At 41.6% G+C, this 16,087-nt stretch overlaps 1 pseudogene; it reads right to left on the bottom strand.

Annotated features, from left to right (window-relative positions):
- Nucleotides 1-1,286: 1,286 nt before the first annotated feature.
- LOC120861581 lies at nt 1,287-9,296 on the bottom strand (annotated as a pseudogene).
- Between the last annotated feature and the right edge of the window lie 6,791 nt (nt 9,297-16,087).

Below are 16,087 nucleotides of genomic sequence, written 5' to 3'. Positions count from 1 at the left end.
CAAACAGCCTTATGCAGGAAGATGTCATTAAGGACTTTCAGAGCTGAAGAGGAGAAGTCAATGCCTGGCTTCAAAGTTTCAAAGTCCTAATAACTACAATTAAAAGCCATACTTGTAAAATTTTGAAGTAATATTTATAAAATTTTATGCTATGAATCTCTTAGCAAATGTTCCTTGTGTAGACTTAAAGAAACCAGTGTATCATGGTTTTGACATACACTGAAGGCAATATATAAATATATGAATGCATATTTCAGCAAGGGGCTTCCAAGTAGCACAGTGGTTAAGCATTCTCCTGCCAATGCAGTAGATGCAAGAGGTAAAGATTTGATCCCTGGGTCGAGAAGATCCCCTGGAGAAGGGAATAGCAACCTACTCTAGTATTCTTGCCTGGAAAATTCCATGGACAGAGGAACCTGGTAGGCTTCAGTGTCTGGAGTCACACAGAGTCAGACACAACTGAGCACATACACGTATGTTAGCAATGAGAAAACTAAGAAGGAAGTGTGTGTGTGTGTGTGTGTGTGTGTGTTTGTACACATGTCTTTCAAGTAATTTAGAAATGTTAAATCAAAAATGGTAATTTCACAATTTTTGATAGAAAGAAGAGAGAGAGACACAGGCTGACTCTTGCAGAAGCTAATGCAGCTGGTGACTTGAAGTTGAAGCCAATGTTCATTTACTGTTTGGAAAATCCTAGAGCCCTGAAGAATTATGCTAAATCTACTCTGTCTAATATATAAATGGAACAACAAAGCCTGGATGACAGCACATCTGTTGAGAACTTTTACTCGGGAAAAAAAAAAAAAGATCCTTTCAAAATATTACTGCTCACTGACAATGCACCTGGTCAGCCAAGAGCTCTGATGGAGATGTACAATGAGATTAATGCTGTTTTCATGCCTGCCAACACAGCATCCATTCTGCTGCTCATGGATCAAGTAATTTCAACTTTCAAGTCTATTATTTAAAAAATACATTTTATAAGACTACAGCTACTATAGACAGTGATTCCTCTGGTGGTTTTAGGCAAAGTCAATTAAAAACTTTCTGGAAAGGATTCACTATTCTCAACGCTGTTAAGGACATTTGTGATTTGTGTGTGTGTGCGTGCTAGTCGCTTCAGTTGTGTTCGATTCTTTGTGACTCCATGGACTGTAGCTGGCCAGACTCTTCTGTCCATGGGATTCTTCAGGCACGAACACTGGAGTGGGTTGTCATATCCCTCTCCAGGGCATCTTCCCTGACCCAGGGATCAAACCCACATCTCCTGCAGGATGGATTCTTTACCAGAGTGCCACCGAAGGTCTATGGGAAGAGGTAAAATCATTAACACTAATAAGAATTTGAAAAAGTTGATTTCAACCCTCATGACTTTTTAGGGTTCAAGACTTCAGAGGAGGAAGTAACTGCAGATGTGGTAGAAATGGCAAGAGAACTAGACTTTGAAGTGAAGCCTGAAGATGTGACGGAATTGCTGCAAATTTCATGATAAAACCTTAATGGATAAGGAGTTGCTTATTATGAATGAGCAAAGAAAGTGGTTTCTTGAGATAGAACCTATTCCTGGTGAAGATGTTTTTGTGAAGATTGTCAAAATTACTAGAGATTTAAGCTATTACTGAAGCTTAGTTGATAAAGCAGTGGCATGGTGTGAGAGGATTGATTCCAATTCTGAAACAAGTTCTACTGTGGGTAAAATGCTTTCAAAGACCATTTCATGCCACAGAGAAATTGTTTGTGCAAGGAAGTGTCGATCAATGGGGCAAACTTCATTTCTGTTTCACTTTAAGAAATTGCCACAGCCACCTCAATCTTTATCAGTCACCACCCTGATCAGTCAGCAGCCATCAATGTCAAAGTAAGACCCTCCACCGAAAAAGAATATGACTCACTGAAGGTTCAAATGATGGTCAACATTTTTTAGCAATAAAGTATATTTAAATTAAGGTATGTATGTTGTGTGTTTTTTTGACATAATGCTCTTGTACACTTAATAGACCACAGTATAGTGTAAACACACTGGGGCTCAATTTATTCTAATATTCACTTTATTACAGTGGTCTGGAACTGAATTCACAATATCTTGGAGATTGGCCTGTACTTGAGGCCAAAATACAGACTTGCTCAATAGGACAGATACAGAAATAAGTCCCCTTGTCCACAGTGGTAGCCTGTCAATCACCCTGATGAGCACCTTTGGATTATACTTGTGTTTTGTGGGCAGAGGACACATGGGAACAGAGAGGGTCTCACCAGTGGGTGGCCAAATTAAAACTCTATGAAAATTAAAAAGGCTTCACATGGCTTGTGTCTGTTTAGTGATTCAGGAATATTTGGCACATCATGAATATTAGGTTTCTCTCAGTCCTTCCATCCTTTCAATATTCAACACTGAAGTGCTTGCTGTACTTATTAACATATTTATTCAATATATCTTATGAATTCTGACTATGTCTTACAAGGTACTTGCTTACTCATTATCTATGCTTAATACATGTCATGACTTTCACATCTTCTATAGTAGAATAGGATATTTTTGAATGATACTAGAAAGGCTCATCACAACCGTTTAATGCAAACTATTTCCTTTGGGGTAGAAGCTCCCTCAGGTTAGATTTTGTCTGACTTGTTTATTGCTGTATCTTTACTGTCTAGTGTACTATGAGTAGTCTTTAAATTGTTAAATGAGTGAATGAACATCATAGAAATAGGGAAATACAGAGAGAATAATTAGGCTAAAGAAAGGAAAGAAGCATGTGAGTCCAAAGCTTCCTCTGCTAAAAGCCATACATGGGTCCCAAGGTCACAGACGCCTTCCTGTTCCATGTGTTAGCCAGGTCTGTGATTCTGCCAGAGCAGTGACTCCTGAAGCATGACCCCCAGACCACCACCAGCAGCAGCAGCATCTGAGCAGAAATTCAAACTGCTCCCCAGAACTCTCCCCCATCTACTGAATCAGAAACTCGGTTGGTGGGCCCATCAATCGGTATTTCCACCAGCTTTCCAGTTGATTGTCAAGTGTGCTTAGATTTGAGAACCACTGTGCTGGAATATTGTGGTGTCATCATGTTTTATTTCAATACACTTGCCTTGCAGGACACTGTGTTTCTCCTCTCTAGAAACAGAAGTCCAGTTTCATTTGTTTGTATAGGAAACCGTCCCTGGGTTTGCAGCCTCCTGGGTTGATGATGCTTCCTCACTGACAAATGCTAACAGGCAAGACCTGCCCAGGATGCCGAAGGTGAGGCACGACCCATATGCCAGCTCTTTCTAGAGTGAAGGTGCAAGCAGGGAGACAGGACAGAGTGTGGATAAGGAAGAATCAGGCTAAAGCCAGCCACGTGAGGGGTTTTCCTCCAGGTTCATTAGAAGCTCAGGCATGCCCTGTTTTTGTGAGCAGCACCCTCTTTCAGCTACCCAGTCTCTACTAGCAGACTTGGAGCCCCTGGGTGGAAATAGATGCAACTCGGGCCCAATAGGTGGTCACAGAAAGCAGGACTTAGAAGGGAATTCAGCATCACATGGCTAAAATAGCCAAGTACTGTGTTTGTCTTTGCGTGAATTTTTTTTTTGAATTACAAATGTATTTTAAAATCTTGCTTTGCTTGTGTGTGCATACCCAGTCGCTCAATCATGTCTGACTGTGATCCCATGGACTGTAGCCCACCAGATTCCTCTGTCCATGGAAGTTCCCAGGCAAGAATACTGGAGTGGGTTGCCATTTCCTACTCCAGGGGATCTTCCTGACCCAGGGATTGAACCCAGGTCTCTTGCATCTCCTGCACTGGCAGGTGGATTCTTTACCACTGTGTCACCTGGGAAGCTCCATGCTCTGCTTAGTTCTAACTATGTATTTGCTGCATAAAATTTGAAAGACATAGAAAAATATAAAGAAAAAATTGAATCATCCATTACCCTACTGCCTAAAGATGACAACTCAGTGTTTTAAAGTATTGCATTTGAGATAAAATAATTAATAATATTAATAGATGTTGTATATAATAACTTTTACAGAATAGGAAATCTTGATTTTACTTCCTTTTTAAATACTATATGCTATATGTAGTATACTATATCTTTTAATACTATAATACTATACATAATTCTTCATAAGCATCACTTTTTAAAGAAAACTTTAAATTTTATATTGGCATATAGCCAATTAACAATGTTGTAACAGTTTCAGGTGGACAGCAAAGGGACTCAGCCATACATATATATGTATCCTTTCTCCCCTAAACTTGCTTCCCATCCAGGCTGCCACATAACACTGAGCAGAATTCCCTGTAAGCATCACTTTTAATAGCTACACAGTTGGTAAAGAATCCATCTGCTAATGCAGGAGATGTGAGAGACTCAGTTTCAATCCCTGGGTTGGGAAGCTCCCCTGGAGAAGGAAATGGCAACCCACTTCAGTATTCTTACCTGGGAAATCCCATGGACAGAGGAGCCTGGTGGGCTACAGTCCATGGGGTTGTGAAGAGTCAAACATGACTGAGTGTACATACACACACAAAAAAACCCAAAATATCCTGTTACATGTATTTTGTTTAGTGATCTTCCCATTATTAAAGATTTAAATAGTTTTTAATGCTAATATTAAAAAGCAGAGACATTACTTTGACAACAGAGGTCCGTCTAGTCAAAGCTATGGTTTTTCCAGTGGTCATGTATGGATGTGAGAGTTGGACTAGAAAGAAAGCTGAGCACTGAAGAATTGATGCTTTTGAACTGTGGTGTTGGAGAAGACTCTTGAGAGTCCCTTGGACTGCAAGGAGATCCAACCAGTCCATCCTAAAGGAAATCAGTCCTGAATGTTCATTGGAAGGACTAATGCTGAAGCTGAAACTCCAATACTTTGGCCACCTGATGCAAAGAACTGACTCATTGGAAAAGACCCTGATGCTGGGAAAGATTGAAGGCGGGAGGAGAAGGAGACAACAGAGGATGAGATGGATGGATGACATCACTGACTCAATGGATATGAGTTTGAGTAAGCTCCAGAAGTTGGCGATGGACAGGGAAGCCTAGTGTGCTGCAGTCCATGGGATTGCAAAGAGTCAGACACTGCTGAGTGACTGAATTGAACTGAACATCTTTGGGTCTTTCCTTGCATTTCTATTTCTTTAGGATTGATTCTTAGAAGTGGAATTATTAGATCAAATGACGTTGTGTAGGTATAGTGTGAGATGAAAGGGCTCGTCTAGTTGGGCAGTAACGTGGAACTGGCATTCAAGAGACCTGGGGTTCAACCCCAGATTGCCAAACATTCTCTGGGTGGTCTTGAACAAGTCACTTTCTCTCTCTGGATGAGAGTTTTCTCTCATGTTAAATAAGAGAATGGGAATAAGCCCTTGCATCTTGAATGGAAGTATTATACCACTCAGCTAAAAATGTAAAGCATTACTTTTATATTAAAACAAACATCGTATATATTCCATGTCTCCTTTATTTGTAAAACTGACATTTAAATTTCAAGATAAAATTCAAAATTCCAAAAAGTTCTTGCTTTTATTTGGCTAGTTAGATTTCTCCCACAGGACAGACCTCCCTTAGAGCATGTGTCAGGATCCTTGGCCAATAGGAGTAAGTCAATGAGAAAGTTTAAGAAGAATTGGACTAAGGGATCTCGTACTAATTGTAGTCTGGGTATCCTGTGCATACATAGTTCCTGGTGTCTAAACTATGTATCTGTAGCAAATCTCCCAGGTCTGATTTAGTCTTCATCCTGGGATTGGGGTATTTTCATACTTTTTTCTATTGACCAGCTCCATGTGGACTCAGGTTAAAAAAACTTTTGAAGATTCTTTAAAACCTGATCAGTCAGCCCTTAGCCTACAGCTGCTTAACACATCACACTGGTTCACAGAAGCTCGCCTTCAGGCACTTATTCGTTTACACAAAAATATTTATTTTGAGGCACATAATCCAACACTATGTGTCAGACAACATTATGAAAAGCCAAATCAAAGATGAATAAGATATAATATTTATCCCTGTCTTCTGGGAATTAATAATGTATTTCCCACAAAGTATCCCAGAAAATGTGCAATGTCAATAGGTACTTTTTTTTTAAAGAGTATTCATATCAAATATATTTGAGAAGTGTTGAATTAAAGTTAAGCAGTTCATTTACTACAGGCCTTTTCAGAGACTTTAATACGCTAATATACAAAGTGTGCAGTGTTCCCAAAGTTATTTGTTTAGGAAACTCTTCATTTGTGAACTGCCTCCAAGAACTAGAGAGTTGTGGCTCACAATTTGAGAAATGCTGACCTAGTAAAATCTAATCAGTACACTTACTCAAAAATTAAATTGTTGTTTTATAGATAGAAAAATACAGAGGGAACTGAAGACAGATTCTTTCTCTTGAAGAGCTTTCAATCTATTTAATTGGAAGGGTAGTCCTGAAACACACACAGAGAATACCCACAAACAAACACATGAAAATCAATGTGAAAGCATGGAGAGGTGGAATCAGCAGAAAAATATGAAGGGAAAAGGATGAAATTAATCCTTTCAATTAATTAATCAAGGAACATTTCATGGAAGAAATAGGGTTTGGAGAAAGAAATTCTCCCATGAAATAAAACTCCAAAATTTATTCTCTTAAGAAAACATCATGCTAAGTGAAATGTTGGACATGGAAGGACAAATACTGCGTGAGCTCACATGTATATGTAGATTCTAAAAGAGTCAAAGTCATCAAATCAGATTGTATCAGGGTATGGGGTATGGGAGAAACTGAAAGATATTGGGCAAAGGGTACAAAGTTTCAGTTAGCTGGGATAAATATTTTCTGAAGATTTTATGTACAGCCTGTTAATTGTGATACTGGTGAATAATTGAAATTTTCAAGAGAATAGATCTCAAATTCAATCTTCTGAATACACACAAGAGGATAACTATGTAGAGGTGGTGGATGAATTATTTAGGTTGGCTGTGGAGATCCTTTCACAAAGTAAGCGCTTTCTCAGTTGCTAAGTTGTGTCTGACTCTTTGCGGCCCCACAGACCAGCTCTCCAGGCTCCTCTGTCCATGAGATTTTCTAGGCAAGAATACTGAAGTGGGTTGCCATTTTCTTCTCCAGGGTATCTTCCCAGCCAAGGGATTGAACCCTTGTCGCCTGCTTCTCCTGCATCGGTAGGCTGGTTCTTTACCACTGAGTCATCTGGGAAGCCTTCACAATGTACACTGTTGATATTTAGTCGCTCAGTTGTGTCTGACTCTTTGCAATCCCATGGACTGAAGCCTGCCGGGCTCCCCTGTCCATGGGACTCTCTAGGCAAGAATACTGGAGTGGGCCGCCATTTCCTTTTCCATCACGACGTATGCTGCTGCTGCCAAGTCGCTTCAGTCGTGTCCGACTCTGTGCGACCCTATAGACAGCAGCCCACCAGGCTCCCCCGTGCCTGGGATTCTCCAGGCAAGAACACTGGAGTGGGTTGCCATTTCCTTCTCCAATGCATGAAAGTGAAAAGTGAAAATGAAGTCACTCAGTTGTGTCCGACTCTTGGCGACCCAATGGACTGCAGCCCACCAGACTCCTCCATCCATGGGATTTTCCAGGCAAGAGTACTGGAGTGGGGTGCCATTGCCTTCTCCAATCACAATGTATACATAACCACAAAAACATCAAGTGGTACAATTTAAATGTATACAATTTATTTCTCTATGTCAGATATATTTAAATAAAATGATTTTTAAAAGAAAATAATGCATCTTCATTAAGGAAACAATTTTTTTAGTTACCGAAAAGTAAAATAACCCTCAAACCCATACACATACATATGTATGTGTTTATACATATATATTTTTTCTCTTTTCATGAGGGACTATTTTCTACTAGAATTTTTTTTCAGTGTCTACAATCAATTTTATTTTAATATAATCTATACACATACCCGGAGAAGGCAATGGCACCCCACTCCAGTACTCTTGCCTGGAAAATCCCATGGGCAGAGAAGCCTGGTAGGCTGCAGTCCATGGGGTTGTTAAGTCAGACATGACTGAGTGACTTCACTTTCTCTTTTCACTTTCATGCATTGGAGAAGGAAATGGGAACCCACTCCAGTTTCTTGCCTGGAGAATCCCAGGGATGGCGGAGCCTGGTGGGCTGCCATCTATGGGGTCCCACAGAGTTGGACATGACTGAAGCGAATTAGCAGCAGCATACACATACCATTTAGAAAATATCCAGAAAAATTTATGTACAAGAGTTGTTACTATTGCATTTGGATAAAGCTAGCAAATTCTTGCTACTAGCATAGCCCAGGAAATACCACCAAGAAAACCTAATATATTAGAATAGATATTGTGGCATTTGGCCCACAGTTTGATAGTCCTCAGGGTTAATCTGAAGTTGTCAATGTTTGGTACTAGATATAAACTTTCATTGGATACCCTACAACTGTTAAGACTTATTATACATCTTACATCTAGATTTTTAAGCAGACTGTCATCTGTTAAGTCCAAGTCTTCTAGAATAGTCTGCAGTGCTAATCTTGCAAACAAAATATCAATCTCTATCCCATCAAAACACAGTTTGATAACTGGTACAAATGCGTCTTCAACAGCTCTTAAATCTTTTACTTCTTCCTATAATTTCAACTTATCATAGAATGAGGTGAAAAAAATCACTTCGATCAACAAGTCTTGGTGCGTCAATATCGGCACATTTTGTATGTACTCCTAATCTATAAGATACACATGTGAAGTTTTTCCCACCAACATTTTTAATTACAGATCATGGAAGATTCTTGCTTTCACTGATTTCTCATATCCACTCTTTTACCAGGTTATTTAATTTTCCCCAAATTAAAATCCTGTGCTGCAGTTCTTCCTCTTCAAAAACCCCAAAGGGCTTCAGAGTCTCAACTAGCTTCTGTGTAAGTAGGCAGTCAGTCTCCTTGGGGCCTGCTAAGTCAGTCCTGAATATTCATTGGAAGGACTGATGCTGAAGCTGAAACTCCAATACTTTGGCCACCTGATGCAAAGAACTGACTCACTGGAAAAGACCCTGATGCTTGGAAAGATTGAAGGCGGGAGGAGAAGAGGATGACAGAGGATGAGATGGTTGGATGGCATCACTGACACGATGGGCATGAGTTTAAGTAAGCTCCAGGAGTTGGTGATGGACAGAGAAGCCTGGTGTGCTGCAATCCACAAGATCGCAAAGAGCTGGACACAACTGAGCGACTGAAATGACTGGAGCTGATGGGAGAAGTAATGCCTCAGTGCTTCTGTGGCGACTGTACTTGCTAGGATCCCTGTGTTGTAACTGGAAACGGCATCATCTCCTGAGCTGGTACCACCCAGTCTCTTCCTCACCCCCCACCTGCCTCCTGCAACCGCTGCAGCTGCCGCCCTGGGCATGATCCACTAAGGAGAGAGGAGGGGTGGGTGCTGCCTTAGCCCTGGGTCCTACCCGACTCCCACACCCGCTCCCGCCTCTTTAAGCACTTCTCCCCCTTCCCCTTCCTCCTCTACTTGTATTTTTCATATGCATTGGTTTTGGAGGAATTATTTATGAGCATAAATAAATAGTTTTTGTTTTCTTGCTAAGGTAAGGAAAAATTTGTGCCTCGAAGCTATGCATTGTTCAGAGCATACCCTTCCAAGTTATTCTGCTCTAACCTTTCATTGTCTTTGAGCTATTTTACAATTCTGAAAATTGCAAATAACTGTATGGCATTATCTTCGGGGGAGAGATTCTTCAGAGTAGGACTAATGAGTCAGAAAGCATGGAAAGATTTCAGGCTCCTGATCCATTGGTCAGGTTGCCTTACAGAACAGTGAATGAGAATTCTCTTTCCTTGACAAAGGGTCAGACAGTTTCAACTGGTGCTTGTGTTCACCCTAGTCAGTTCTGGAGTCAAAGCCAGCTTGTATTGCTTTTAAAAATACCTTTTATTATGTTAGATAGGAAACTGTATTGTCTCAGTTGGGGGGTGGCTTTTAATTAAAAACATATTAACAATATAAAAGAATGTATGTAGCTTTAATAAATATAGTAAGGTGTGGACAACTTCATCCAGCAGAATTCTCTCTTAGAGAATACCATGTGTGTCAGGAAGAAATGTCTTGGGAACTTCCTTGGTGGTCCAGTGGCTAAGACTCCATGCTCCCAATGCAGGCAGCCCAGGTTCAATCCCTGGTCAGGGAACTAGATCCCACGGGCCGAAACTAAGAGTTCACCTGCCACAGCTAAAAATCCTGCATGCTACAATGAAAATGGAAGATACTAGCTGCAGCTAAGATCTGGCGCAGCCAAATAAATAATTTTGTTTTAAAGGAAGAAATGTCATGATGAGATGGATGGAGTAGGGATGAGACCCCCAAAATCATGCTGATAGAAAATGATGGTCACTGATTGCTCTCATCTCACCTCCTAGAACAATCCTTGGCAAATGGCAGGCACTCAGCAAATACTTGTTGAATGTATGAATTATGGAGTCTGCTTTTTTAAGGCATATAGTTTCTATTAACTAGAGAATTCTTTCTTGTGCTAGATCCCAGCAATGAGTTTCCCAGGTTAGAAACAGGAACAGAGGCAGCTAAGTTGATCTGCCAACAGACGGTGGAAGAGTTTGAATTTCCTGGGGTCATCTTAGAGTGAGAGTCAACAGAAAGGACAGGCACACACTTCGCAGAGAAGAAGCAGAGGGGGAGAAAAACCCTTCAGTGTGGAGGGTGAGGTTGAGATAGGACTTCGGAGAACATACACTGTAAGGTACAGTTCGGGCCGAGGCAGAAAGAGGAAAGACGACTTCAACAGAAGTAGGTTACCTTTATTCAGGCAAGGAGGGGCGACAGTTGGTCTAAGGACCAGGCTGAGTGCGGAGAGGGATCAGGGAGGCTCCATATTTATAGGGAAGTTTGTGTAAGTGATAAGGGAAACGTTAATCAGGCGGGATGTTTTGGGTTTACTTTAGTTGAGATGGCATTTGTAGTTGGGCAGGGGATGATAAGTCTTCTGGGCAGGTGTAGGGGGGTGGAAGGTTTCTGGAGAGGGGGTGATAAGTCCCAGACAGATGCAGCTGGCCTGGAACATCGGGGCAGGACTTAAAGTTCTGTTTTGTTTTCTCTGAAGTTAGATGATTCAGCAAGGGCCTTTGAGACTGTTGTTTTCTTTTCTGGGCCCAAAAGGCTCCTTCATAAACCTCCTTTTAAAAATTTATTTTATTAAAGTATAGTGGATTTATGTCGTGTTAATTTCTGCTATACAGTAAAGTGATTCTGTTTTATATATATATACACACACATTCTTTATCATATTCATTTCTATTATAGTTTATCACAAGACATTAACAATAGCTCCCTGTGCTATACAGGAGGACCTTGTTGTCTATTTGTTTATCCGTCCTATGTATGATAGCTTGCCGCTGCTAATTCCAAATTCCCAAACCCATTCCTTCCCTCCGGCAACTGCAAGTCTGTTCTCTGTGTCTGTGGACACCTTAAAGAAATTTAAGTGGCTTGCTGTGGGGTGGCTATGCAGAGCCTCTTCTCTGTCTCTCTTTCGGGGTGTAGCAACAGCTGCCTTACTTACTAATGCTTTTGTGTGAGTGGATTCAGAGAGGTGCTGAGCTCCCCACGTCTACACAGCAGGTACAGAGGGACAATGAGTGAGCACATGAGTGTGGAAGAGTGAAGTGACACATATGTAGATGAAAGAAAGAGCGAGTGATCCCCCTCCTGAAACACACCCCGCTCTGTCTGGCCAGCCGTGTCCCCAGGGCTGTTTTAAAGTGCAGGTGGCTTGAAGTCATGGTTTAGAGTGAGTGGCCGGGGTGTCGGGGGCTTTGGGGCAGGCATTTGTGCAGTTTTGAGTTTTATTGGACATTTCCTGGTGCATCTTATTGAAGGAAAATGTCTGCAACTTTTCACACACTGCTTCTAAAAGTGTATAAACATGGCAGGGCTCACAAATTTTGAGTTTCAAGAACCCATTTCTTTTCAGCTTCATATCTAAAAATGAATCTCATCAATTTTATAGCTCTTCTGTCCCTTATTCCACTTTTGAATTCTCTCATGCAGCCAATCCTGTGTGGCCTTAGGCTCTCCTGGGGCTTTTAGAGTTTCATTATCTTTTGATATGTACACCTGCAATCTACATTAGAACTAAGAGGAAACAGCCCCATTTCCACTGCTTGATGTCCACGTTTATGGCTCATGAACCCTAAGCCTGATGGAATTCCCTTCATATTCAAAGCTGACCCCCTACTCCTGTCTTCTATCTCTTGGGTAGTAGCCAAAGGCATCATACTTTTCTAAGGACTTTGTATAATTCCCTTTTTAAAAACTTCAGTGGGCTAAAAGTGGTTAAGGGCACACTCTTTTTCAAATGTGGAAGCAGAGTGTGTGTGCTGCTAAGTTGCTTCAGCCACGTCTGACTCTTTGTAACCTTGTGGACTGTAGCCCGCCAGGATCCTCTGTTCATGGGGATTCTCCAGGCAAGTATACTGGAGTGGGATGCCAAGCCCTTCTCTAGGGGATCCTCCCGACCCAGAGAGTGGGCCTGTGTCTCTTACATCTCCTGTACTGGGAAGCCGGTTCTTTAACACTGGACCCACCTGGGAAGCCCTCATAGTAAAGTCTCCAAGACAGCAAAGTTGCTGGTTGTCAATCTAGTAAGTCGGTTCACCTTTCCATTAATTCTTCCCTCCTGGCTAGGGACCATTATTACTCTTAGATTTTAAAACATCTTGAAATGTTGGTTCTTAAAGTCCCAAGAAAGAACTAGAACAAATTAGCTTTACGACCACATTAAAAGTCTAGAAAAAACATCCCGAGGGCAGCCCTGTGACACTAAGCTCACTCTTTTGTTCCTAAGTTTTCTTCTTATTGTTTGTTTTGATTTTCTCATTACAAATATGATTCATGGTAATAAAAAAAAAAAACAAACACACAAAATGCAGACAAGGAATCCTTGATTTTCATGACCTGACTGACCTTTTGGTTGAAGGTGATGAGCAATCTTCCAGTGTACGGCACTGTTATTTATTACAGCTTAAATAGCTGACTTATTCCAGCACTTTCAAATATTTTCTTGGAGTATGACTCGTGATTTAAATTATGTATTTTTTAGATACTGAATAAGTTTTCTGTTTATCTCACTTTCTCTTTTTTTATACATGCAAATAAAACAGAATTTTCATAAAACCATACTTACCCTTCCTACACATAATATGCACTGATACTTTCCATTCCATTCTTTTACTTAAAAAAAAAAACAAAACTGTTCTGTTTCCCTTCCCATCTTAAGTAAATATTTTCTTAAATACAGACTCCTGGCCTTGACCAGTGAAAAGGTATAGAAATAATGACCAACCCAGTAGCAGTAAATATCCACAGTGCTCAGATGTGTCTCTCTAAATGTTATTTCCCACTGGAAAGAACCAAAGCTCTTTGAAAAAGTAGTTTGGGTCTGGGAGAGGAAATATTTGAAATGGGCCAGAATCAATTGTCCTACTAGAAAGCGAAGAAGGTATTAAGGAATATTAGGGTCATGTCACAATGACCCAAGAGTTAACCTGAAGAGGTTCCCACAGACCAAAGATGGGATAATTTGGCTAGATAAATGTGGAGAAGGCAATGGCATCCCACTCCAGTACTCTTGCCTGGAAACTCCCATGGACGGAGGAGCCTGGTAGGCTGCAGTCCATGGGGTCTCGAATGAGCGACTTCACTTTCACTTTTCACTTTCATGCATTGGAGAAGGAAATGACAACCCACTCCAGTGTTCTTGCCTGGAGAATCCCAGGGATGGCGGAGCCCAGTGGGCTGCCGTCTGTGGGGTCGCACAGAGTCAGACACGACTGAAGCGACTTAGCAGCAACAGCAGCAGCAGCAATCCCATATTGTGAAAAAACAATAACCTCAGTGATTGAGATACAACAAATACTGGATTGGCCAAAAAGGTCATTTGAGTTTTCCCATAACATCTTACGAAAAACCCAAATGAACTTCTTGGCCAACCCAATATATTAGAATCTATGAGTTTATAATGAGGCAAAAAAAAAAAAAAAAAAAAAAAAAAACCAAAAACCTCTAAATGGTAATCCCTAGAGGATGTGAGGGAACCAACTTATTATACTAGAAACGGGTAACTAAAGGGAAACAATTAAGCATTTATCCTGCCTTTCCTGTATGGATTGTATCCCAGGAAAATCAAGTAATTGCTGAGTAAAGTTTTCTTTAGAGGAGAAATTAGGCCAACGAATGCGTAAGAATGTTAGAATGGACTCTTTTTTCATGAGTGGATATAAAAGGGTGATATTCTAATGAAATAATGGATAGAGGTAATAATCGCCAATACCCGCTAAAGTCATTAAGGCAAAGCCCATGTCCAGATTAGTCTGATATCATCTGAGCCCATGGACCAATCTTAACCTCACAAAAAGAAAGACTGCCAATGTTACACAATGCTACAGAAATTTTTCAACATCTCCAAGAAAAATCTTCCAGAAAATGGAAACTGGTTCTGATCAAATCTTTATGTACTAGTTTACAGGAAATGAAACACAGTAAATGTTGGTAAACACCACAACAAATAGGAGGCTGAAGAAGTACCATCCCACACCAAGTTGAGGGGGACTGTCTGCTCAAGTTACAGTTGGTGGGGTCCAGCAAGGAAAACCCAAAGAGCCCACAGATGCACTTTAAAACAAAGGGAAATACCTGAAAATTCATCAGGTTCTGCCAGGGCCAGAGAGAACCAACACCAGACTACTCGGGTGTCAGACAAACACACCTCCCCTGTCCTTGACTCTCTCGTCTCCTCCTCTTCAGTCCTGGAGGACCCAGGGCCACCTGGTGGGGGTGGAGGTGGCCATCCTGCCTCTAGACAGGGCACCTGTGTGCAGAGTCCATGCTGATTCTGGGTCCACGTCAACAGCAGCTCTGGTTCTCAGCCCAGGTTGATGGAAGAAGAAACAAAACAAATGGGCAAGGAGCCAAAAGTCAACAGAGAGTATCAAATTTGCAGATTATAGGAGAAAGTGTGGTGGAACTGGGATTTCAGGCAATCTTCTCTAATCTTACAAGCCAGCCTGTATATGGTGGTCAATGTCTGTGTCTTTTCTCTGTGGTTTATCTCATCTTGCCAAATTGTATAAAATTCAAGGGATAAAAAAGCCTCAGGACAGCCTCATCTATCACAGCTCACCGTTCCTAACAACTGGATAAAAGAAACTAATCAAAATGAACTAATGAGGTGTATGACCCGCCTTGGACTTTTTCTGGAACCCTCTCTCCTCTCCACAGTAGAGGCTCAGGCTCTCTCTGCCAGGCAGCTGCTTGAGCTCCAAGAGATTCCCAGCCCCCCCACAGTTGCCTCTGCACACATCACATTTTGTTTCAAGGGGAACCAGATGGCAGGTCTGGGTAGGGGTCCCCTAAAAGAAAAACAAGGTGTGCAGGCAAAGAAAATAAACAGGGAGAAAAAAGAGACAAAAGCAGCTGCTGGTGGGAAGAGGTGGGCAGCTGGCTGAAGAGCTGCCTGAGATGGAAATGGAAAAGCCCCCCTCCTGACCAGATCTGTATCTGCATCTGAGGTCAAGTCAGGGTAGGACTGGGGTGAGGGGGGTGTAGACCAGGGGCCTATGCCATCTCTGTGGTCAGACGCTGGGCAACAATAGCTGCCTTGTACTCAAGCAGCAAAGCACAGCAGGAGGAGCTGGGAGAGTGGCCCTGAATGGAGGGATGTGGTGGAGGGTGGCTGGAACCCTGGGAAGAGGAGTGTAACTCAGAAGTGAATGCATCGTGCCTGTGAGGCTGGAATCAGGAAGGGCGGAAGACAAGATTGAAGTCACAGGTCACAGAAGGGCGTGTCATGGCCTGTGCTCCAGTGAGTGAGCTGGGAGACCTGAGGTCACGCTGAGCTACTCTCTGAAGGGGCTTCAAATGTACGTTTCAAGTGTGTCGCGGAATATTTCAGTCACTAGCAGAAACTAAAAGCAAAAACATTGCAGTGGAGGGACATTGAGAATGTTGAAGACATGGGATTTAAGGGAGAAAATTGAGTAAAGCAACAGAGATATGGCCTGTAAAGCCTAAAATATTTACTATGACTTTTTGCAGA

Source organism: Oryx dammah, unplaced genomic scaffold (genome assembly GCF_014754425.2).
Source record: "Oryx dammah isolate SB20612 unplaced genomic scaffold, SCBI_Odam_1.1 HiC_scaffold_3, whole genome shotgun sequence".
Classification (NCBI taxonomy): Eukaryota; Metazoa; Chordata; class Mammalia; order Artiodactyla; family Bovidae; genus Oryx; species Oryx dammah.
Note: the sequence above shows the minus strand (reverse complement) of the source record. Positions and strands in the feature narration are given on the sequence as shown.